Source organism: Bombina bombina, chromosome 8 (genome assembly GCF_027579735.1).
Source record: "Bombina bombina isolate aBomBom1 chromosome 8, aBomBom1.pri, whole genome shotgun sequence".
NCBI lineage: Eukaryota > Metazoa > Chordata > Amphibia > Anura > Bombinatoridae > Bombina > Bombina bombina.
Genome location: NC_069506.1, coordinates 305718984 through 305746346, shown reverse-complemented (window position 1 = coordinate 305746346; position 27363 = coordinate 305718984).

The window sequence follows — 27363 nt, the reverse complement described above, 5'->3', positions numbered from 1 at the left end:
CATCTCACAGTCAGATGTGTGACTATCAAACTATATACATTCCAAAAAATGTAAAACATTTTGGTTACTTTATCCCAAAATCAGGTTTCTTATCATCCTATATATACTTTCCAAAAGTAACTTACCATCAAAAAGTGGGGCAGAATCTGTCACCATAGCTTGGAATAGACATCCAACATCCACTGCAAAAAAAATAAAAAATATTAAAGATTAATATTTAATTTAAATGTGCATATGTAAAAGTGTATATATAAGTGGATTCAAACAATATACCAGAGCTTCTTCCAACCGCTGTGTCCGGTGTACTGCTCCTTACATCCGGAATGGTATCAGCAGACGATAGGCTGTGGCTTGTATTTGTCGTAGAGCGTATATATTGCCCATGTTGTGGTGGTTGTCTAATATTCACATTTTCAATTTGATGTGATGTCGACGGACGTGGTTCCTCTCCTATAGAGGTAGATGGGGTATTGACACATGCAGAAGTCGATGATCGAACAGAACCACCTATGAAATAGCAAATAAAGATTTCAATTAACACATTACCTAACATATTACATATCTGTCCAGTATGTATATTTATTGAGACATGTACATTATTGAGGCACATGAAAACACCCAATGGATGTGTAAGTATGCACCAATATAATACCATTAACATTTTAAAAGAGAAAAATACATAAAACCCAATTTGTGTAACTCATGATTGCTATCTCATATTCAAATTCAATCCATTATGGTTTTATATTATATTATTTAATTTCACTAATTATATTGGTATCATTGAAAAATGAAGCACCAAGGCCATAATGGATTAAAATTGAAATCATGGGTGAGCCAGTGACAATATAAATTGAAATTTATACAACAATCAACAGATAGAACCTATGTTCTCCGTTGCTCCTTAGCTTGCCTTGATAAACATTAAAGAAAAAGATAACCAGAGAAGTAATCAAATTACATAATCTAATTTAATATTTTTATTTTTTATAATGCTATTGCATATATGAATGAGGAAACATACATTTTTGGTTTTCATATAGCTGCAACTCTAATTGAAATGATAAATGGATTTAGCATTGGTGTGATTAAAGGGACACTAAACACAATTTATTTCTTTCATGATTCAGATAGGGCATGCAATTTTAAGCAACTTTCTAATTTACTCGTATTATCAATTTGTATTGCTTCTCTTGCTATCTTTCTTTAAAAAGCAGGAATAGGATGCATAGGAGCCTGCCCAATTTTTGTTGAGAACCTAGGTTATGCTTGCTTATTGGTGGGTAAATGTCGACCTCCAATAAGCAACTGCTATCCATGGTGATGAACCTAAAATGTGCTGACTGCTAAGATTTTCATTCCGGCTTTTTAAATAAAGATAGCAAGAAAATTTGATAATACGAGTAAATAGCACATTAAAAAAACGGTTAATAATGTTTTTAAAAAGCATTAACGTAAGTGACACATTTTTGGTGCAGACAATTAAACAATATAAATATGAATTTGGAAATTAATTTATAATTACCTCGAATATCGCTATCACAGTCATCGGTTATGCCCTCAATGAACTCAGTGCCAAGCCTCTGTAGAACTTTTCTTTCAAAGTCAGTCAAATCTGCGACATAAGGTTATCCACCTTCAGTACCATGTGCATATTGCTTTTCTTTGGCAATTTTGGATTTAATTTGACGCTTGAAATCATTGAACCTTTTTTTGCAGGATTCAATATCTTTTTTCGTTGGTCCCTGAACACTCTAGGCATGCATAATTTTCTCCCAAATAATCTTCTTACGGGCACCGGGGGTTTGCTTGACCCGACTACCATAAATATTATCATAGTATTTGAGTACTAGATCAACAAGTACAACATTCTGTTGATGCGAGAAGTTAGGGTTGCGAGTCTTCTTGGAAGTAGCTGAATCTCCGGAGCAAGCAAGTAAATACCGAAAAGTAAATAAACAACATTCGAAGATTTCTGGGAAATGCACATTCTTAAACATGTCAGCAGCTTAACGTTGCCGCTTGTATGATGATTATGACACCTAGATGGTCAAGTGGGTTAAGAACTAAACCAATTAGACCGTAGACTGCTTAGTAACTTTGTTCTTTCGTGCCGAGCGAAGCTTCAAAGTTATCAATAATCCGATTGTCTTTGAGACAGATTAGATGCAACATTTTATGGCTTGTTTTTTTGTACATTCATGTAACAAAGTTCTATACACAAGGTGCGAATGCCGGCGGGTTATTTCGATATGGTTTGTGCAAAAATTTTTACACCTTAGTACATGGCACCCTATGACTGTAACTGTACTTTTACATGTAATTTTGATGTGTTTTGGGCAACTTTTTATTTAAGCCTAACAGTTAACCAGAGCCCTGAATTTGCGTTAAGCAGGCACAAGTTAACTTCAATTGCGCTCAAGAGATCATGTTTACTTTCAAACAGGTGCGATAAACCAGATATCACTCATGCTTAACTGTTAGAGCCACTAGTAATATAGCCCTCAATGAGCTACGTGAAAAACTAGACATGTGCAAAACTAAAGCTGAAACTACTGTCTGTAAGTATTAATGGTCTTCACATTCAATACAATTGTTATAGTCTCAAATATTGCCTTAACTACAGTTGGATTGTGGTCATATATTTACAAATTTTTAAGATTTTTTTAAAATACTCTAAATAATAATGAATAACTATTAGTGATGTCGCCAACATAAAAATTTGGGTTCGCGAACGGCGAATGCGAACTTCCGCAAAAGTTTGCGATCGGGCGAACCGGGCAAACCGCCATAGACTTCAATAGGCAGGTGAATTTTAAAACCCACAGGGACTCTTTCTGGCCACAATAGTGATGGAAAAGTTGTTTCAAGGGGACTAACACCTGGACTGTGACATGCCGGAGGGGGATCCATGGCAAAACTCCCATGGAAAATTACATAGTTGATGCAGAGTCTGGTTTTAATCCATAAAGGGCAGAAATCACCTAACATTCCTAAATTGTTTGGAATAATGTGCTTTAAAACATCAGGTATGATGTTGTATTGATCAGGTAGTGTAAGGGTTACGCCCGCTTCACAGTGCGCAGTGTAGGTGATATACATGCCCTGACCATGCTTTGCAGGCCAGGTATCAGTGGTCAGATGGACCCTTGCCCCAACACTGTGTGCCAGACATGCAATTATAGCAAATTTATATGGCTTTGGCGTTGCTTTTTGGTAATTAGAAGGCTGCTAAATGCCACTGCGCACCACACGTGTTTTATGCCCATCAGTGAAGGGGTTAATTAGGGAGCATGTAGGGAGCTTGTAGAGTTAATTTTAGCTTAAGTGTAGTGTAGTAGGCAACCCAAAGTATTGATCTAGGCCCATTTTGGTATATTTCATGCCACCATTTCACCGCCAAATGCGACCAAATAAAAAAAAATTGTTCACTTTTTCACAAACTTTAGGTTTCTCACAGAAATTATTTGCAAACAACTTATGCAATTATGGCATAAATGGTTGTAAATGCTTCTCTGGGATCCCCTTTGTTCAGAAATAGCAGACTTATATGGCTTTGGCGTTGCTTTTTGGTAATTAGAAGGCTGCTAAATGCCACTGCGCACCACACGTGTTTTATGCCCAGCAGTGAAGGGGTTAATTAGGGAGCATGTAGGCAGCTTGTAGAGTTAATTTTAGCTTAAGTGTAGTAGACAATCCAAAGTATTGATCTAGGCCCATTTTGGTATATTTCATGCCACCATTTCCCCGCCGAATGCGATCAAATTTAAAAAAAACTCGCAATTTTAGGTTTCTCACTGAAATTATGGCACAAATGTTTGTAAATGCTTCTCTGGAATCCCCTTTGTTCTGGTAATTAGAAGGCCGATAAATGCTGCTGCGCATCACACGTGTATTATGGCTAGCAGTGAAGGGGTTAATTAGGTAGTTTGTAGGGAGCTTGCAGGGTTAATTTTAGCTTTAGTGTAGAGATCAGCCTCCCACCTGACACATCACACCCCCTGATCCCTCTCAAACAGCTTCCTTTCCTCCCCCACCCCACAATTGTCCCCGACATCTTAAGTACTGGCAGAAAGTCTGCCAGTACTAAAATAAAAGGTTTTTTAAAAAAAATGTAATGTTTTTTTTTTAGCATATTTAAATATGCTGTGGTATAGCATCCCCCCTTAGCCCCCAACCTCCCTGATCCCCCCAAAACAGCTCTCTAACCCTCCCCATCTGCCTTTTTGGCGTCCATCTTGGGTACTGGCAGCTGTCTGCTATTATTTCACAGTCAAAAAAGTGTTGTTGTTTTTTTAAATGTACACTACTGTTACACCAGATATGAGTGGTGGCACTGGGCAAGTGGGCACAGTATACGCTGTGAGCCTGACACACATGCTGGCAGGCAGGCAACTGCAATTAGATTACACTCATTGACCTTTTGATTGATTACAAAAAACAATTACGTACACAATTGGGTCTTGAAAAACAGAAGTTACAAGAGTTTATTCGTCCTCTATCTGAAAGAGTTGATTTTAAACTGTATGATGACAAAATACAGAAGGTTATTGTTGAATTTAAAAATAATTTGTGGCATTTCAAGAAGCAAAAAATACTTAGAGACAAATCTGATTATGATAACGATAAGGTGTATAGATTTCCTCAATATGAGAACAGGAAAAGGAGTAGACAATTTAAGAGAGGTAATAGTAAAGCAGATAAGAGAGTAAAGTTTGCTGACACAGACACAGAATATGATTATGATTCATCAGATTTAGAAATTAGTGAAACATCTACAGCACAAATGGAATCTGCTCCTCCTTCTTTTGTATTACAGCAAAATGAGGTTACACATACTGCCAATAGTGATACTAAGTCAAAAAAACAGAAAGGCCCCCTGACACAAAGAAAAAAATACGTAGAGGGGGGCGCAGATTCAACAGAGCAGCCCATATTAAAGACAGGGAATTCCAAGACACACAGATATCCTCAAAGGAAGAAGGGGAGTCAGTCTCAGAATTATATTTAAATCAGTTTAAAAATGTATTAAATTTGTCCTCACAGACTTTAACTCAAGAACAACTATCTGTTTTGTCATTGGGTCTTAGCTTTGCCCCAACTTCACATTTTGATTTGTTTAATACTATTGTGGATCTAAATAAATTCGTTAGAATTTTAGTATTAAAGAAACATTTTTCAGGAGCAGAGTCCTTGGATACAGTCTTAGAGAGTGAAGTTAGTAATCCTACTATTGAGAGCATTAAGGATTTTTCAGATAAATATGCATTATTGGATTTGGTAACTCTAGAACAGGAGAATTCAGTGACACTGGATACAAAAATGTCTGGTAAAGTTGATATTAGCAAATTAAAACTTAAATCAGACTTTTATCCAATCAAAACCAGATCCAGTGCCATTGAAGTGTTTCAGAAAACAGTTGAGTTAAAATTGAAGGATTTACATGCAAGTATTGATTGGAAGTCACACAAAGGTGATAATTTAACTAAGAAAGAATATCAGGCTTTGAAATCTTTGGAGAAAATGCAGGATGTAGTTATTCGTTGATCAGATAAAGGGGGCAAAGTTGTAGTGTTGAATAAACAGGATTATTTAGAGGAAGCTTGGAGACAGCTTTCAGATGATGAGGTTTATTTAAGATTACCTAACAACCCTACTTTTCGTTTCCAAAGGGAACTCTATTCCATCATTGATTCGACGGCCTATAATGGGGTTATCACACAAAAGAATTTGGAGTTCTTAAAAGTTCAAAGTCCAAAAGTGGCAATTTTCCATTATTTGCCAAAAATTCATAAAAGTGTGTGTAAGCCCCCAGGTCGCCCAATAGTGGCTGGCATTGGTTCCCTAATAGAACCCCTTTCTGAAATAATTGATGCCTACTTACAACCTTTGGTAATAAATTTACTAAGTTATGTGAAAGACACCAGTGATGTCATCCAACAGATTGAAAAACTAAAATGGGAAGAAGGGTACTCTTTCATTACAGTGGATGTCATTTCACTTTATACATGTATACCACATGGTAAAGGTATTGAGGCTTTCAAATTTTTCTTGGATAACTTTTCAAGTTATGATATTGAACTGAAGAAATGTATTCTTACTTCTATTGATTTTCTCCTTACGCATAATTTCTTTATGTTTGAAGGTGACTACTATCTCCAAAGGCGCGGGACAGCTATGGGGGCAAAGTTTGCCCCATCCTATGCCAACTTGTATCTAGGTTGGTGGGAGCTGTCCCGCGTCTTTGGAGATACTAATCCATACAGGAGACACATACTTTATTTTGGTCACTATATAGATGACCTTTTGTTTGTCTGGAAAGGGTCAGAGGAGTTAATCCCCCTCTTTATAGAGTACTTACAGGACAATGAATTGAATTTGAAATTTACATATGTCACCAGTAAAGAAAGTGTCTCCTACTTGGATATAGAGCTACAAGCCAATTGTGATGAACAGAGCATTGAAGTTGAATTGTATCGTAAAGAGATGGCTGGGAATACTATTCTCAATGCCACCTCCTGTCATCCTAGGCATACGGTAGTATCTATACCCAAGAGTCAGTACATGCGTATAAAACGCAATTGTACCAAATTAGAAAGATATGAATTCCATGCTAAAGAATTGACTGAAAGATTCTTACAAAGAGGTTATGATAAGAATAACCTAGACAGGGCTAAGAAACAAGTTGACCCTCAGGATAGAGAGTCATTATTTGCCACTAAAAGAGATTCTAATTTTGTGCAGAATAAGCCTAAATTCATTACTACTTATAGTACTGAATACCACAAAATTTGTAAAATTATACGTGATTCACTGCCCATATTAGAGGCTGATGATGGACTCAGAGAGACTGTGCAAGCAGGTTGTAGTTTTGTGTCTCGCAAGGCTAAAACTTTGGGTAACCTTTTGTCTCCTTCTATGCTGCCTAGAATAAAAAAGGAAAATTGGCTTTCATTAAAGCCAGGTTTTCATAAATGCAATAGCACCAGATGTAAATCATGTGCTTATGCTTTATTTGGAACAGAGTTCAAATCACAGGTTACAGGTAAAATCTACCAGATTGAACAATATTCCACTTGTAACTCCACATATGTTATTTACTTACTTACCTGCAGGGGGTGCTATAAGCAATATGTAGGACTCACTACACGCCCCCTGAAAGACAGATTTTTGGAGTATCTTAGGTCCATTGAAGACCCTCACTCTACAACTCCTGTGTCACTTCATTTTAAAAAAGAACACCATTCTGATACTTCCCTATTGGCATTTCAATGCATCCAATTTATTCCCAGACACCCAAGAGGAGGTAATAGAGAAGAAATTCTCAAAAAAAAGGGAAGTTTTTTGGATTTTCCAATTGGAAACTGTTGTGCCAAAGGGTTTGAATTCAGAATGGGACATTAAATTATTTGTCAAATAAATACAAAAGTCACATGATAATTTTTGCAAACATTTATTTCCCCTTATGAATTTATATCAATTTTTTTTTCCTCTTTTTATTGCTTTTCAATAATTTTTAATAAAGAGCTTTTGTTATGTATTTTATAGCTTAAAAAGAGTATAAGATTTTTCTGGGGGTATCAGTTAATCACAGTATGTTACTTTAAAATGTTTGCATTTATGTCTAGGCTAACTTGTCATATTACAGCATTTACACCTAGCACATCCCCCTTTTTTACTCTCATTTTCTCACAGTGAGCTTTAAACAGGTGTCACTTAATGTAATTAATAGGTCCCTATCATGATTGGATGTAAGTAAATAGGGAGTTGCTTGACAGGTGTATTTAGCTCTAGCTCATTAGCCATTAGTTAGCAGGTAGTCATTGAAAAAAGTTGTCAGTATTTCCATACGAAACCTGTCTGACTAAGCCTGTATACACTTGTATTTGGATGTCAAATAAAGACATTATTGCTTTTACCGGACTGTGTAGCCAGGGCCGGATTTCCCAATAGGCACAGTAGGCATGTGCCTACAGGCGCACTGCAGTGAGGGGCGCCTGCCTGTAAGAGACAGTGACTGTTATCTGCAATTTTTTATTATTTTTTGCATTGAAATTCTGCGGCTCCGTGTGCCAGCCAATGAGGCGCCACGTCAGTGATGTCACACTCACTGACCCTGATGCGGAGCTGACTGCGCAAGAAGGAGGAGAGAAGAGGAGGAGGAGGACTGTCACCTGCCTGGGGTCGGGAGAATTAATTAGAAGCAGCAGCCAGCATCACTGTGAGTACATTAAATTGAGACACTTTCACATTGTTTGAGTTCTCTTTTAATGTGGACATCTCCTGTCCTGTCTGGCCTGGGGCACACAAGGCAATGTTTCTCTCCCTGACAGTCCCCGCGCTCCCTCCTCTCTCTACATTCCTTCCTGTAGCTCTGCGCGAGCTCCTCATTCAGATGACGTCTCACCCACCGGGGTGTCGCGTGTCTCATCACTGCAGGTTTAGTCTCAAGAAAGATTCTAGTTCTAATCCATTGAAAAGGAACGCTTTCTCTCTGTGTGGTCTCCCAGTCACTTGACCCCTTGACCCAGCCTGTTAGATAAAGGAATCTCTCACTTGCCCCAGCTTATCTTGTGTTTCCTGCTGCATAATAGACAGTAACAGACAGTACATAAATATATTTTAAATTATAGAATGCTAATGTTATAGCATCAAATTGCATGATTAGGTTATTTACTGGAATATAGCAAACATCTAAATATAAATAAGGGCATCTCAAAACAAAGAAAAAATTAAGAGCTGTTTGATAATGCAATAACCTCAGTTTTTAAATAAATGTGATTAAAATCCAACTGCAAGCTATGGGTGTGACAGTTAGTGACCGGGAAACATGTTAGAGACAAAGTGGATTAAAGATTAGCAATTTAAAAAAATATATATATTGCATGTTGAAATCTGATACTCAGACCTATACATGAAATTTAATATGTATGTATGGCACACACACCAAGCATGGAATATTGCCTGATTTATGTATTACAAAGCAGCAGCAAGATAGAGACACAGGTAGTGATGTCACTGTAACTGCATACAATTGAGTACCATATGTAGGCACATTTAGATATATGCTCCTGTTGTGGCCCCTTTTGAAGTGATTGTGGGCAACTGGGCACCTCTTCTGCTGCTCTGCACATCTGCAGCAAAATAAAACATGGCTGGTTGCTCAATTCATAAAAACATATATAAACTGACCTGCCAGATCTACAGGTAACTCAAATCCATCCATATTATCTTCAAAGAAGGGCTGTTAAACTGGTGAATGGTGACCTCATGACCTTAAAAGGGTCAAACACCTTGTAATTACTCTTTTTGCTTCATAAATTAACATACTAATCAAGTGCATTGCTGCTCTACATATAACTGATAATAATAATAATAATGTGTGACAACATGACAATGTTCTGAATAAATGAACATTTTACTTGCTGCAATTGTTTTTCAATGGCCCAATTGCCCCTAAATTATAATTTAACTTTTTTTTTATTACAAAGTGCTTCATACACCTTATATATTTATCATTTAGAGGAGATGAAAGAGGTGATAGAAACCTTAAAATCCGTTGAGGGATTTAAAAACAAAACAAAGATGAAAGCATTTTTCACAAAACTGTTGTAGAAGAACAATATATTTATAAGTTTTTTTTGTCTAAATACAATAACAACCCTTAGATGTTAGTAACAGTAAATCCTGTATATGAATTCAAGAAAAACTGGGCTTTAATGCTATACACCAATTTTTTTTAAGCTGTCCTAAATAATAATAATAATAAAAAAAATCACCCTAATTTTTTTCACTTTTTTTGTGAGGAAGGGGGGGGGGGGCGCTTCAGGTTTTTGTGCCTACAGGCACCTGAGATGTAAATCCGGCCCTGTGTGTAGCTGCTCTTTTCTGTCATCAAGTTTGCTGTTTCCTTTGGTTGAAGTCTTCTGGGAGAGTTGGAGACCGGGTGCCTTCCTCTGCTTGTTGGTCTGCAATTAGATTACACAGGAAAAGAAAAAAAAACAGCAGACTGATGTTCTAGCCCTATAAAGGGCTTTTTGGGGTGCTGTCCTTACAGCAGAGATCAGATGAGTCCTTCAGGACTGTAGTGGACACTGAATACACTAGCCTAGCTATCGATTTCCCTATTAAATCAGCAGCAGCTACACTGTCCCTCCTCTCACTAACAATGCAGCTTCCAAATTAATCTAAAATGGATGCTGTCCAGGAGGTGGGAGGGTCTGGGAGGGAGGGTCTGTTGCTGATTGGCTGGAATGTGTCTTCTGACTGTGAGGTACAGGGTCAAAGTTTACTCAATGATGAGGAATAAGGGGCGGACCGAACATCGCATATGTTCGCCGTCCGCGGCGAACACGAACATGCTATGTTCGTCGGGAACTATTCGCCGGCGAACTGTTTGCGACATCACTAATAACTATTATTTGTATGCTTTTTGTTATATTATAGGTTAGGGTTGTGCAACCTTGAGAGTGTCCTAATTTGTCACAATTTTTAAAAAACAAAAAACAAAAAAACAACTTCTATATACCTGTCCCAGAAGAAGAAAAAAAATTATTTGAGAATTGGAAGTGCACACTTCTATATGGCTGTACCAGCAGAGCAGATGAGATAAAGAAAACTATGCATTGCTAACAAAGTGACAATAACAAGCCTTCTCTACTTCAATAACACTCTGCATTGGCTACTTCAAAAAAGGTAAGTGGTGTGCTTTTACAAACCAATTGCAGAGAACAAGGTGTTAATCTGTTCCAGGTGTTTTATGTCCCTTTAATGGGACATTCTAAAGCACAAATTGTATCATCTAATATGATAGAACATGTCAATTTTTGCACAACTGGCCCTAGCGTACCATGGCTGATCATAATCTATTATTATTATTATTATACTTTATTTATAAAGCAGCAAACAACAGAGTTAGATGAGGACAAATTTTAGGAATGAAATTCATTTGTTTCTGAGTTGGGTGGTGTCTTACTTGAACAAAAATGTACTTATGCTTTATTGTTTGATGATCAACTGTTAACAGCTTCTGATGAGCCCTTTCAATGTTGACTCACAATCAGCTGTTTTCTTCAATTATTGAAGCACATTTTTCATAATTATTTCGTTGATAAAGGGCCCTATACTTCAAATGTTTTATGATCACAATCATTTAAGGCTGTGACACACTGCAAGCAATGCGGCGCGAGGCGATGCAGCTGCTTCGCACCGCATCGCATCGCTTCTGAATTTCAATTATTTCATCTCTGAGTGCTCAGCTACGCGACCTGACGCAGCAGAGTGCTCAGAGATGAAAAGTCAGTGTGCGCACAGCTGCATCTACATGCTGCGCATCGCTCCGCTTGCAGTGTTTCACAGCCTTTATACTCAACAACACTTTTACCGGACCATTTTTCACTTATCATATTCCATAGCTATAGGAGCTTCATAAACCCTAGACCGCACTTTTCCACTTATTACAGATTACCCCAATAGTTTTGTAAATGTAACCTTGCTCAGCTTCAAATCACACGAAAATTATCCACTGCCATATTGGATAATATTAGATAGTAACGACACCAAACAGATACAAATGCTTCCTTCTCAAGTAATTAAAGGGATATGAAACCCAAAATGTATCTATCATGATTCAGATAGAGCATTACATTTATAGACAACTTTCCAATTTACTTAATTCACTTCATTCTCTGGCTATCCTTTGTTGAATAAGTTATGCCTTTCAACAAAGGGCATTGAAAGAATGAAGTACATTAGATAAAAGAGGTACATTGGAAAGTTGTTTAAAATGTTATGCTCTATCTGAATCATGAAAGAAACATTTACGGTTCTATGTCCCTTTAAAGTTAAATAAATTAATCATCAACACTTTCACACTAATAAAAACATGCCCTCTATATCAAATTTTTTCTGTTCAAATCACTTAAAGGGACATGAAACCTAAAAAAAAAATATTTCAGGATTTAGGTAGAACATACAATTTCAAACAACTTTCCAGTTTACTTCTATTATCAAATTTGCTTCATTCTCTTGGTATCATTTGTTAAAGGAGCAGCAATGCACTACTGGTTTCTAAATGAACACATGGGTGAGCCAATGACAATCAGTATATATAGATGCAGCCACCAATCAGCAGCTAGAACTTAGGTGCTTTGCTGCTCCTGAGCTTACCTAGATAAACCCTTCAACAAAGGATAACAAGAGAAGAAAGCCATTTAAATAATAGAAGTACATTGGAAAGTTGTTTAAAATTGTATTTTCTGTATGAATCATGAATGTCTAATTATGACTTTCCTGTCCCTATAAAGAGACAAACACACATATCTCTATGATTTTGGAGCACAACAGCTTAATTATTTGAATTTAATTTATTAGCATCACTACAAACTTCAAGAGAGATCAATTTACATAAAGGCTCTGCAACTCTGCAACTTTCTAAACTAGCGAAATTGAACTTTGCAAAATTGACGATAACGATTTCATGATTCAGATAGAGCATGTAATTTTAAACAATTTTCCAATTTACTTTTATCACCAATTTTGCTTTGTTCTCTTGGTATTCTAAGTTGAAAGTTTAACCTAGGAGGTTCATATGCTAATTTCTTGGACCTTGAAGGCCACCTCTTTTCAGAATGCATTTTAACAGTTTTTCACCACTAGAGGGTGTTAGTTCACGTATTTTATATAGATAACACTGTGCCCGTGCACGTGAAGTAATCTGGGTGCAGGCACTGACTGGCTAAACTACAAGTCTGTCAAAAGAACTGAAATAAAGGGGCAGTTTGCAGAGGCTTAGATACAAGGTAATCACAGGGGTTAAAAGTATATTATTATAAATGTGTTAGTTATGCAAAACTGGGGAATGGGTAATAAAGGGATTATATTTTTTTTAAAACAATAAAAATTCTGGTGTAGACTGTCCCTTTAAGGTAACAATTTGACCTTCAGGGGTATAATAGTAAAAACATTTTTGGATTAAATGGACACTCAGGTCAAATTAAACTTTCATGATGCAGATAGAGCAGCAATTTCCAATTTACTCCATTAACAAAACGTGCAGTCTTTTTATATTTACACTTTGAGTCACCAGCTACTAAGCATGTGCAAGAATTCACAGAACACACGTTTATGCATTTGTGATTGGCTGATCACTGTCACATGATACAGGAAGAGTAAAAAGAGACATAACTTTAACATTTGTCAGAAAAAAAATCTACTACTCATTTGAAGTTCAGACTAAGGGGCGTATTTATCATTGCACTAATCTTTACGCAGGTGCTGGAGTCAATACGCTCGCCAGACATCGCTGCCGCAAATCTACAGACAACGGCCTTATCTATTAAAAAGTCTGTCAAAAACACGTGCGTCAACTACGGAGCGATGAGCATCGGACTGTTGATAAATAATAGTCATCAATTCTGTTTTTTCCAACTTTATTTATACCATTTCATTCCTGTATATGAACAAGCACATATCTCTAAAGCTAATCTTTTATTTTTCATTTGTTAAAGTCCAAAAAATAGCTATATCTATACCTGAACAAACAATAATATCTCATAGAAAGTTATTTTCTATGTATTTGTTATACAAAAAACTGATATATGATATTTTCACATAAATTAATGTGTATTTGTATTTCTAGAAATTATGATATGCCTATCTCATGTTTTTTTGTTTTTTAAAATGTTTATTAATGCTAGAATTTGTACATATATCTTTGCACATACTTTTTATATATATATATATATATATATATATATATATATATATATATATATGTGCTATGTTAGAAATCTTTTGCAAACATATTTACATGTCCCTAAATTCCTTTTTTTGTTCTAAACAATGTTGTATTTCATATCTCTGTATTTATTTATACCACTATATGTATATAGTGTAAATGTATTATTATTCTGAGCAGGAATAATTGCAAATATAACATATAATCAGGGTATCATATGTATTTATTTGCAATCAATGGATATTTTAAGAGCTGGGCCAGTTTTCTCTTTGCACCTGTGTAACCCCTCCTGATTGCAGTCTAGTTTTAAACACCACCCCTTCACAGGTATACACTGGAATATAAGATGACATTGAAAATGAAATTCAAGAGAAGGAAGGAAGAAAACCATTGAAAATAGCATGACAGTAAAGAGGTGATTTTAATTTCTGCTGTATCTGATTCATGACAGTTTAATGTTAGGTAGACTATCCTATTGAGCTATCAGCTTAATATTATATTGAATCAAACATCATTCGAATTTTAAAATCATTGTCTAAATTATTACACTGTGTGCCCTAATGTCATCATCAATGTTTAACTTTAATACTAATTTCATACATGTAACAAATGGCACTTACAAGTTCTGATGAGTGATTAAAGACACAAGTATCAAGCATTATGATTCGTTAGTGATAGTAGAAAATGTATATTTAAATCAGATTGGCTGATGTCATAAATCATGTGATTATGCATTTCCCGATCAAAAGTGATGGAAAATTTCACTAGTTTGTGGGCTGTTTTTGAGTATTGCATCAAATTTGGTGCGAAAAGTGTTGCGTCAGATTTGGTGCAAAGTGGAGAGTCTTACATGCCTTAAACATGCAAGTAGATTTATCCAAAAAAAAGGAAGTTAGCTATATTATGTTATGAATTTATTTCGTTTTTATCTCAATATCTACTAGTGCACCAAATTTGGAGCAATACTTCTCTCCAAATTTGGAGCAATAATATTGTCCCCTTGCTTTGAAATAAATACATTACTACTTATGGATTATGTTACATCTTTGTCTCTCATTACATTTTTATCCCTATAGTATATCTACTAGTGCATCAAATTTGAGGCAATATTTCGCACCAAATTTGAAGCAATGCTTTGCACCTAATTTGAAGCAATAATATTGTTTGATTTAGAAATAGTATACAATTTTAATAAAGTTTCTAATTTACTTTTATTATCTAATATGCTTCATTCTCTTGCAGCATCGGACATAACCTTTCTGTGTTTTCAGACTCCCATTGATTTCTTTGGCATTCATAGCCTCAAGGGTGGTTGGTCTGAACGATAGGTACGCTGCGTCAGAATTGACGTCAGCGTACCTGTTGAATGTTTGATAAATTGGCAAGGGGGTCAACGGGAGTCGAATGTGATGGCGGATGATCAGTATTCCTCTTGAATAACACAAGCATCAATTTGCGTTGGATTGATATCGCGGGGGCGTATATTACATAACACATTTCAACATTTGATGATCTTGATGATTTGTTAACTACAGCAGTTCAAATTTGTGTCAAATTTGATGCGGACTTCCAGTGCATTATCAGTTGAAGCTTTGATTAATCGAACCCTAAGAGCTATTGCATCGTCTTTTTATCATGCATTTGTTGATTATGCAAATCTACTTTCTTTACTGGTCCTTTAAGGTGATCACTAAAGAAACAAACTGACAATAACGTCCACAGTTCAAAAATTGTTATTAGCCAAGAACAAGAAGAAAATGTTGATCAATCCTATAGTAATCTAAAGATTAGAGCATGTATTTTCTGAATTACAATTTCCACTTTTAAAAATTGACAGATGCATCAGTCTACTTACGCCTTTTTAAATAATGGTTACAGCGCCCCTTAAAAATAGCTTATACATAAGGTCAAGTATGCCAGTCATTAGTTTGTATTTTATTTATGATTAAGAAAACAAGAATTTGCAGAAAAAAAGCAGCCTATGGGCATTATATAATATAGGCAAATCATTTCTCAAACTGCTATAATCACTGCTGCAACAACATGTCATGGAAATTTCTATTGATTTCCAAAGGAATTTCTATGCACTGCTGAACAACCAACACCATCAGTTTAATAATTAATTGAGTCAAGCGCTTAGATATGGCAAACTGCAGCCCTGACGACTGTAAGCTGAAATGCAGACGTTTTATTGCCATTAATGCAGTTGCTTTGTGATATCTACAATTCAGAGCATTGAGGGTTCATTTTGTTGGAGCTGAGATACATTTTTTTGCTCACAATGAACCATTAGCAACTAACTATCAAAGGGAAATGCACTGCAGTTAACCCCTTGGCTTCTGCAGTGTGGTATTAAAGAAAGGTGAAAGAGAAATGTCTTGTAACAGCCCACTGGCAGAAGAAAAAATCTGTTATTATGTGGTCATTTTTCTATTTCCAAGATTATTGATTCATTCTTAAAGGGATACTAAACCGATTTTTCTTTCTTTCATGATTCAGATAGAGCATGCAAATGTATGCACCTTTCTCATTTACTCCTACTTGCACTACTTACCTGCTTCGCTGCGCTTAGGTTCTGTGCCGTGTACAATGGAATCAGAACGAGGCTCCCATTGGAGTCTATGGAAGCATGCTGTCGTGAGCGCATTGCTTCCATGCAATGCGAACACGAGCGAGGTCGGGTTCGCATTGCAACTAACTTGTAATACCAGTGTACATTAGCGTGAGCTGGTATTACTCAGTTGAGCGCAAATATCACTTTAGCATAAGCGATATTTTGTGCTCATCATGTAATCTGGCCCTTAGCTGATAAACGATTCTGCTCAGGCATCATATGGGCGGCTATTACAATCTTAAATACTTTATATTTTCCAACATGAGAATGGTTTAATTGTTTGCATTGTATTGGAAGCTGAAAAACATGATCAACTAAATTAGAATCTACCCCATTGTGTTTAAATATATTGTTGCAACCACTCAGCTCTGCTACTGTAGCACGAAAGCTTCCCTAGACAATACATACAAGATTAAGAATGGCTGAGTTCCAAGAAACTTTATTTTACTTTTACGATATTTAAATTTCATAAATGTTCATATGTCACATATTATTCTCTTTCTTTGATTGTTTCTCTATCATTTTAAAATGTGCAAAGGCCCTACAAAAGTACATAGGCTCTACAAAAGTAAATAGACCTGCCAAAAGTACATAGGCCTTAGAAAAGTACATAGGCCCTACAAAAGTACATAGACCCGCCAAAAGTACATAGGCCTTAGAAAAGTACATAGGCCCTACAAAAGTACATAGGCCTTAGAAAAGTACATAGGCCTTAGAAAAGTACATAGGCCTTAGAAAAGTAAATAGACCCCACAAAAGTACATAGGCCTTAGAAAAGTACATAGGCCTTAGAAAAGTACATAGGCCTTACAAAAGTACATAGGCCTTAGAAAAGTACATAGGCCCTACAAAAGTACATAGGCCCTACAAAAGTACATAGGCCTTACAAAAGTACATAGGCCTTAGAAAAGTACATAGGCCTTAGAAAAGTAAATAGACCCCACAAAAGTACATAGGCCTTAGAAAAGTACATAGGCCTTAGAAAAGTACATAGGCCCCACAAAAGTACATAGGGCCCACAAAAGTACATAGGCCCCACAAAAGTACATAGGCCTTACAGAAGTACATAGGCCTTAGAAAAGTACATAGACCCCACAAAAGTACATAGGCCTTACAAAAGTACATAGACCCTACAAAAGTGCATAGGCCCTACAAAAGTGCATAGGCCTTACAAAAGTAGATATACCCAACAAAAATACATGGGCCCTACAAAAGTACATAGGCCTTACAAAAGTACATAGGCCTTAGAAAAGTGCATAGGCCTTACAAAAGTATATAGGCCTCTCAAAAGTACATAGACCTTAGAAAGTACATAGGCCACACAAAAGTACATTAGCCCTACAAAAGTACATAGGCCCCATAAAAGTACATAGGCCCCATAAAAGTACATAGGCCTTACAAAAGTAAATAGGCCTTACAAAAGTAAATAGGCCCCTCAAAAGTACATATGCCCCACAAAAGTACATAGGCCCCACAAAAGTAAATAGGCCCCACAAAAGTAAATAGGCCCCTCAAAAGTACAAAGACCTTACAAAAGTACATAGGCCTTACAAAAGTACATAGGCCCCTCAAAAGTACATAGGCCCTACAAAAGTACATAGGCTCCTCAAAAGTACATAGGCTTTACAAAAGTACATAGGCCCTACAGAGGCCTTACAAAAGTACATATGCCCTACAGAGGCCTTACAAAAGTACATAGGCCCCTCAAAAGTACATAGGCTTTACAAAAGTACATAGGCCCTACAAACGTACATAGACCCTACAAAAGTACATAGGCCTTACAAAAGTACATAGACCCTACAAAAGTACATAGGCCTTACAAAAGTACATAGGTCTATAAAAGTACATAGGCCCTACAGAGGCCTTACAAAAGTACATAGGCCTTACAAAACTTCATAGGCCCTACAAAAATACATAGACCCTACAAAAGTACAAAGGCCTTACAAAAGTGCATAGGTCTATAAAAGTACATAGGCCTTACAAAAGTACCTAGGCCCTACAAAAGTACATAGGCCCCTCAAAAGTACATAGGCTTTACAAAAGTACATAGGTCTATAAAAGTACATAGGCCTTACAAAAGTACATAGGCCCCTCAAAGGTACATAGGCTTTACAAAACTACATAGGCCCTACAGAGGCCTTACAAAAGTACATAGACCTTACAAAACTACATAGGCCCTACAGAGGCCTTACAAAAGTTCATAGACCTTACAAAACTACATAGGCCCTACAAAAGTACATAGACCCTACAAAAGTACATAGGCCTTACAAAAGTACATAGGTCTATAAAAGTACATAGGCCTTACAAAAGTGCCTAGGCCTTACAAAAGTACATCGGCCCCTCAAAAGTACATAGGCCCTACAAAAGTACATAGGCCCTATAGAGGCCTTACAAAAGGACATAGGCACTACAGAGGCCTTACAAAAGTACATAGGCCCCTCAAAAGTACATAGGCTTTACAAAAGTACATAGGCCCTACAGAGGCCTTACAAAAGTACATAGGCCTTAAAAAACTACATAGGCCCTACAAAAGTACATAGACCCTACAAAGTGAATAAGCCTTACAAAAGTAGATAGGTCTATAAAAGTACATAGGCCCTACAAAAGTACATAGGCCTTACAAAAGTACATAGGCCTTACAAAAGTAAATAGACCCCACAAGAGTACATAGGCCTTACAAAAGTACATAGGCCCTACAAGTACATAGGCCTTACAAAAGTGCATAGGCTTTTCAAAAGTACATTGGCCCCTCAAAAGTACATTGGCCCCTCAAAAGTACATAGACCCCTTAAAAGTACATAGGCCTTACAAAGGTACATAGGCCCTACAAAAGTACATAGGTCTAACAAAAGTAAATAGACCCCACAAAAGTACATAGGCCCTACAAAAGTACATAGGTCTTACAAAAATACATAGGCCCTACAAAAGTACATAGCCCCTACAAAATTACATAGGCCTTACAAAAGAAGGTGGGACCTTTAAAACTACATCATTATTCACAACTAGATATCTATAATAATACCTCTAAATTTCAGTCCCTTCTTCTACACCATAACACTTTTTTTTTCCATTGTTGTTTAAGGGACGTGTCTGTTATGTACATCTAATTAATGAGCATTAGCAGAAAGTAAATTTCAGCCAATAAGCCTTAATAGGCAGTATTAGCAGGAAGCATCCTTCAGCCTATGAGCATTAATAGAAAGTATATTTCCGCCAAGGAGCTTTAGTAGGGAGTGTATTACTGACATTGTTGTATTAGTTTCAGTTTCAATTTCAATAGCTTAAACTTCACATTTCTAAGGAAAAAAAAATGAAACATGTTTAATTTGTTTTTCTTTCATCTCAATGATAGAAGGTTTTTGAAATCAATGTCCCTTTATTAACTACCATTTCTGCATCAGTATTAAAGGGACATCAAACACAAATTTTTGCTTTCATGATTCAGACAGAGCATGCAATTTTAAACAACTTCACAGTTTACTTCTATTATATAATTTGTTTTGTTTTCTTGGTATCCTTTCTTAAAAAGCATGTATATATGGAGAATAGGGGGTGATTTACTAATACCACTGGTCATACAACCACCAATTCTATGAGAGAAATAAACTTTAAACCCCTTTTTGTCCTCTTTAAACAGCACAACTTGGATGTTGGAACTGTATTTTTGTATTTATTTGTGCACATGCTCAGTTAGCTATTAATAGATATGATTGTTTCCTACTTTTTGTTGAATAATAAATAGTGAACAGAAATAAAATAAAATAATGTAGTTATTATTGCAAGTCTTTGCATGTATAGTATAATTGTACTAAAATGCTGAGAAATGATATAGTTATTATCAATGATAAATTAATTAACCATCATATTTTATTTTTGTTTCCATGAAGGTGCATGAGAAGCCTTGTGACACCTCTGCAAAATGCCCTTTTCTTATAGCGTTTAAAGGGACTTTGCTCTGTAAAATATTCTTCCAGTTAATGTGTTCCCAATTATTCATTTTGGGCTAAGTTACAAGTGAGGGGCAAGTGATATCGTCTTTTCACGAGCCTTTTTCATTGCGCTGATATTACAAGTTGAGCAAAATCGCAATTGTGCTAGTGCAATCGCCATTAACGCTTCAATCCCTACCGCGATTTCAGAGCTGTGGTTAACTGTTCCGAAACAAAGAAGTTGCACAAAGTACAGCTTCCTTCATATTAACACTGTTTAATAGAAATGATTTAAAAAAATATTGCACAAAAAAGTTATAAGGGCTCAAATGTATGAGATCTCGGGTGTTGGGAAAAAAAGGCAGGCAAAGGGCTTTAGCATTGAGACACATACTGTACGTATATATTGCTAAACAAGTACTATTTATGCATGCATTAATAATTAATTTAATAAAAATAATTCAGTCAAAATAGTTTATTTTGATCTCATAGCTAATAGGAAGTGCAAATGGGCCTTAAAGGGATACAAATCCCAACATTTTTTCTTTTAAGATTCAGACTGAACACATCAATTTTAAAAAGTTTCCAATGTATTAATATTATCAAATTTCCCATGATATTCTGTGTTGAAGAGATACTTAGGTAGCCATGTGTAGCGCTACATGGCAGTAAATAGTGCTGCTATCTAGCACTCTTGCAAATGGATAACTGGTTCCTAAGCATACATCTCTGCTTTTCCGCACACGATGCCAAGAAAACTAAGAAAAAATTATCATAGAAGTAAATTATAAAGTTTAAAATCAAATGCTTTATCTGAATTATGAAAGAAAAATGTTGGGTTTAATTTCCCTTTAAGGCCTGATAGCTCATTGGTTGATAAGCAGAACTACAACTGCTTTAAAATATTTTCTTCTCAGTTACAGGAAGAAAAAAAAAAAAAAAGATAAAAATGTGTCTCTGTAAGATTTTCCCCTGCATGTTTTAGCGCTGCTTGTCACACAAGATACAATATATATAAGGAACAAGAAGATTGCCTCAGCACTTGCCAGTAGTGGAACAATATTTAGTTAGCACAAACTTCTGTGCTCATCATTGGCTAGAGTTAAATACCACTACAGCAATAACACAGCCAATCATTTGCTTCCCATACATTATGCTGGGGTATTTATATATCAAGCGGTCTAATAGTCTTAGCTAATATTATCAGCAGCAAGATAAAGGAACACTGAACCCAATTTTTTTCTTTTGTGATTCAGATAGAGCATGCAATTTTAAGCAACTTTCTAATTTACTCCTATTATAATGTTTCTTCGTTCTCTTGCAATCTTTATTTGAAAAATAAGGCATCTAAGCTATTTGGTTTAGAACACTGGACAACACTTGTTCATTGGTGGATGAATGTATCCACAAATCAGCAAGAACAACCCAAGTTGTTCACCAAAAATGGTCCGGCATCTAAACTTACATTCTTGCATTTCAAATAAAGATACCAAGAGAATGAAGAAAATGCCATAATAGGAGTAAATTAGAAAGTTGCTTAAAATTGCATGCTCTATCTGAATCACAAAAGAAAAAAAATTGGGTTCAGTGTCCCTTTAAATCCAAAAATAGGATCCTTGATTTTTTCCTATTCTTTGAGTTTAAGGCATTAAACAGATCGATTCTTATACTCAGTAATTTCAAAACATGTTTATAAAGTTCTCGAGGGCTAAAGGCCTCTGGTATTGAAATAAACATAATGCCGATCTTGTCTCACCTGGACATAAGGAGACAGTGACACCAAGTGTCTGCTAATTGCACTGCAAGTTCATTAGATAGTATTTGTTCTACTGAGGGGCCCTTAGTTTGAAAATATATAGATGTTAGTTCTTGTTTTAATAATTTAAAATCTGGTGTTTCTTAAAAAAACGCATCACTTTTATTTAAGTGCACCTATAAATAATAAGTAGTATCATTTATATACCTCCCATATATAGTGTATATTATATAAAAAATAAAATATACATAATTCCAGACACTACAGCATATGAAATATTGATCTTTTAACTTGCAACTGAGAGTCCAATGTTTTTTGGGTTTTTTTGACAGTTGAAATTGTTTTAATGCTTTATTTAGTTCCTGTAGGTTAAAATGATGGAAAGGTCTATATCATAATGAAATTCTGAAAATCCAATATGCAATAGGATATTGTGGGGAAAATGTAATTAGAATAATTCAGTAATGATGTTCAGAATTGTAGGACATACAAATATCATAAGAAGTTATTTGCTGCTTCTGTTCTTTGGAGCTTTTGCAACACTTTCTTTGTGTAAAAGCACGAGTACCACTGCAGTAACACACAATACAATCCTTTATTAGACTTATTGAGTATAGTAAAGTCATTTGCACTTATTAAAGCATTTCAAATTCATGTAGAACTAAACAGTGACATTAAACTGTAAATTATGAATTTGACAAATTCACTAAAATAGAAAAGCAGTGAAATAACTTTTTTGCTTTATATAGGACAGCGAGATTTTAAGTAGCCAGATTTGATGCCTAATACATTAAGGTCTAGATTACAAGTGGAGCGTAATCATTTGCGCCTTAGTGATAAGAGGTTTATTGCGAGGGTTTGCACTCATGAGGCTTACCGTTTGTATTACAAATTGAGCATAAACGCGTCTCGTGAGCACAATGACTATTTTCGCTAGAATGTTTTGCGAAACTTAAAAGTGTCACAAAACACATAAAAAATACATTACATAGTACAGTTACACTTATAATAACTAAAATAAAAAAAATGAAATAAAAACATTGCACACAAAAGTTATAAGGGCTCAAAGATATGAGATCTCAGGTGTCAGAAAAAAAAGCAGGCAAAGGGCTTTAACATAGAGATACAAACATAAACAGACATATATACACATATAAACACAAATACATATGTACATATATATAGACATATATACACATATAAACACAAATACATATGTACATATATATAGACATATATACACATATAAACACAAATACATATGTACATATATATATAGACATATAAACACAAGTACATATATATATATATATATATATATATACATATATACACATATAAACACAAATACATATGTACATATATATATATACATATATACACATATAAACACAAATACATATGTACATATATATAGACATATATACACATATAAACACAAATACATATGTACATATATATATACATATATACACATATAAACACAAATACATATGTACATATATATAGACATATATACACATATAAACACAAATACATATGTACATATATATAGACATATATACACATATAAACACAAATACATATGTACATATATATAGACATATATACACATATAAACACAAATACATATGTATATATATATATAGACATATATACACATATAAACACAAATACATATGTACATATATATAGACATATATACACATATAAACACAAATACATATGTACATATATATAGACATATATACACATATAAACACAAATACATATGTACATATATATAGACATATATACACATATAAACACAAATACATATGTACATATATATATATAGACATATATACACATATAAACACAAATACATATGTACATATATATATATATATATATATATACATATATACACATATAAACACAAATACATATGTACATATATATAGACATATATGCACATATAAACACAAATACATATGTACATATATATAGACATATATACACATATAAACACAAATACATATGTACATATATATATAGACATATATACACATATAAACACAAATACATATGTACATATATATATACACATATAAACACAAATACATATGTACATATATATATATACATATATACACATATAAACACAAATACATATGTACATATATATATATACATATATACACATATAAACACAAATACATATGTACATATATATAGACATATATACACATATAAACACAAATACATATGTACATATATATATACATATATACACACATATAAACACAAATACATATGTACATATATATAGACATATATACACATATAAACACAAATACATATGTACATATATATAGACATATATACACATATAAACACAAATACATATGTACATATATATAGACATATATACACATATAAACACAAATACATATGTATATATATATATAGACATATATACACATATAAACACAAATACATATGTACATATATATAGACATATATACACATATAAACACAAATACATATGTACATATATATAGACATATATACACATATAAACACAAATACATATGTACATATATATAGACATATATACACATATAAACACAAATTCATATGTACATATATATATATATATAGACATATATACACATATAAACACAAATACATATGTACATATATATATATATATATACATATATACACATATAAACACAAATACATATGTACATATATATAGACATATATGCACATATAAACACAAATACATATGTACATATATATAGACATATATACACATATAAACACAAATACATATGTACATATATATAGACATATATACACATATAAACACAAATACATATGTACATATATATATAGACATATATACACATATAAACACAAATACATATGTACATATATATAGACATATATACACATATAAACACAAATACATATGTACATATATATAGACATATATACACATATAAACACAAATACATATGTACATATATATAGACATATATACACATATAAACACAAATACATATGTACATATATATATATATAGACATATATACACATATAAACACAAATACATATGTACATATATATAGACATATATACACATATAAACACAAATACATATGTACATATATATATATAGACATATATACACATATAAACACAAATACATATGTAAATATATATATATATATAGACATATATACACATATAAACACAAATACATATGTACATATATATAGACCTATATACACATATAAGCACAAATACATATGTACATATATATATATAGACATATATACACATATAAACACAAATACATATGTACATATATATATATAGACATATATACACATATAAACACAAATACATATGTACATATATATAGACATATATACACATATAAACACAAATACATATGTACATATATATATATAGACATATATACACATATAAACACAAATACATATGTACATATATATAGACATATATAAGTGCATTGGAGACCATTATATTTAAGCAGATGAAAACATGTAAAAGCATATTAATGCAATATTCATATTATCATGTCGGATGGGCTTGCGTATATTGGAATATGTGATTGAGCTTGTGCATTAGAAAATATGCAATTGGGTTAGCACAAATGAGACTATGCTATTGGGCTTGTGCATATGAAAAAAATGCAATTGGGTTAAAGCAAATGAGAATATGCAATAGGGTTTGCGTGAGAGTGGTGTGTTCAAGGTTTTTTCCATTTTTTTTCCTCTATTGACTTCTATGGGGGAATACATGAACACGCATGCACGCAATATTCTAACCAGTGTACTTTCAACTCATAATACCAACGCATCCCGACTATTGCAAAAATCCTACTTCTAGCGCAATTAGCGCTCTAGCAGAAGCGGTAAATAGCTCTTCACTTGTAATCTAGCCCAAAATGAAATCCGTCACTGCATCATCCACCAGTGATAATATGATTGTTTCATATTTGTAAATTATATTTATACTTGATAGAAACGTGAACTGATACATACAGACTTTGATCAAGAGCATCATCTGTTGAGAAGAGAATAGATCAGCAACTGTTTCTAGAACACAAAGTTATATTTAAGACATACAGAAATGATGATGAGTCTTTCATTAAAAGAGATTGACAGATTTATATTTTTTCATCTTTCTTACTTTATTCAATTTGTTTTTAATAAGGCCCAAAGCTGCAGTAATGTGCCCGCACGTGTCATTTATCCTTCTTCGCTTCAGTCCTGTAAACTCTGCTGTTTCTCAAGCAGACTATAAAGATGTTATCAGAACAATATGTCTTAATCTTCTCAGATAAGGTTCTTTGAGGTCCATTAACAATACAATAGGGATTAGACATTAAAGGTTTCTTCCTCAGGATTTATGAATACCAAGTACTGAATGTCTTTTTGGAATTGAACTGCGCCACAAGCAGGTTGGTTATAGCTACTGATGGATTTTACCTACATTTATAGTTAAATGGACATTTAAACTTAATATTTAATTACCATTTACATTTATAATTGGGCACAGTTTAAAAAAAAAACTAAATTAGCAAAATAACAATTTTGTGCACAGATCTTTCGCTATGAGATGTTTCATTTCTGAAGCAAATATAAAAATGGTCTTGACATCTTTAACTATTTGATCAGACTAGGTTAAACAAAAATTCGAACTTTTTTTTGCAAAAACTTCGCCAAAGACAATTTTTTGTTTAATTGTCCTCTTTATCAAAGTCCTGCCTCTCTCCTTTTTCCAATTATTATCTCTCTTTCTTTCTCACTCTTTCTCTCTTTCTCTCTCTCATTCTCTCTTTCTTTTTTATCTCTCTCTTTCCTCTCTCTCTCTCTTTCACACACACACACTCTCTCCCTCTCTCTCTTTCTCTCGCTCTCTTTCTCTCTGTTGTCTATCTCTCTTTCCTCTCTCTCTCTCTGTCTGTTTTCTCTCTCTCTTTCTGTCTCTCTCTCTCTCTTGTTCTCTCTCTCTTGTTCTCTCTCTTGTTCTCTCTCTCTCTCTTGTTCTCTCTCTTTCCTCTCTCTCTCTATTTTCTATTTCCTCTCTCTTTCTCTCTCTCTCTCTCTCTCTGTTTTCTCTCTCTCTTTCCTCTCTTTCTCTGTCTCTCTCTCTTCTCTTTCCTCTCTTTCTCTCTCTCTGTCTCTCTCTTTCTCTCTCTCTCTTGTTCTCTCTCGCTCTCTCTCTCTTTTCTCTCTCTCTCTCTCTTCTTTTTTCTCTCTTTCGCTCTCTCTTTCCTCTCTCTCTCTCCTCTTTCTCTCTGTTT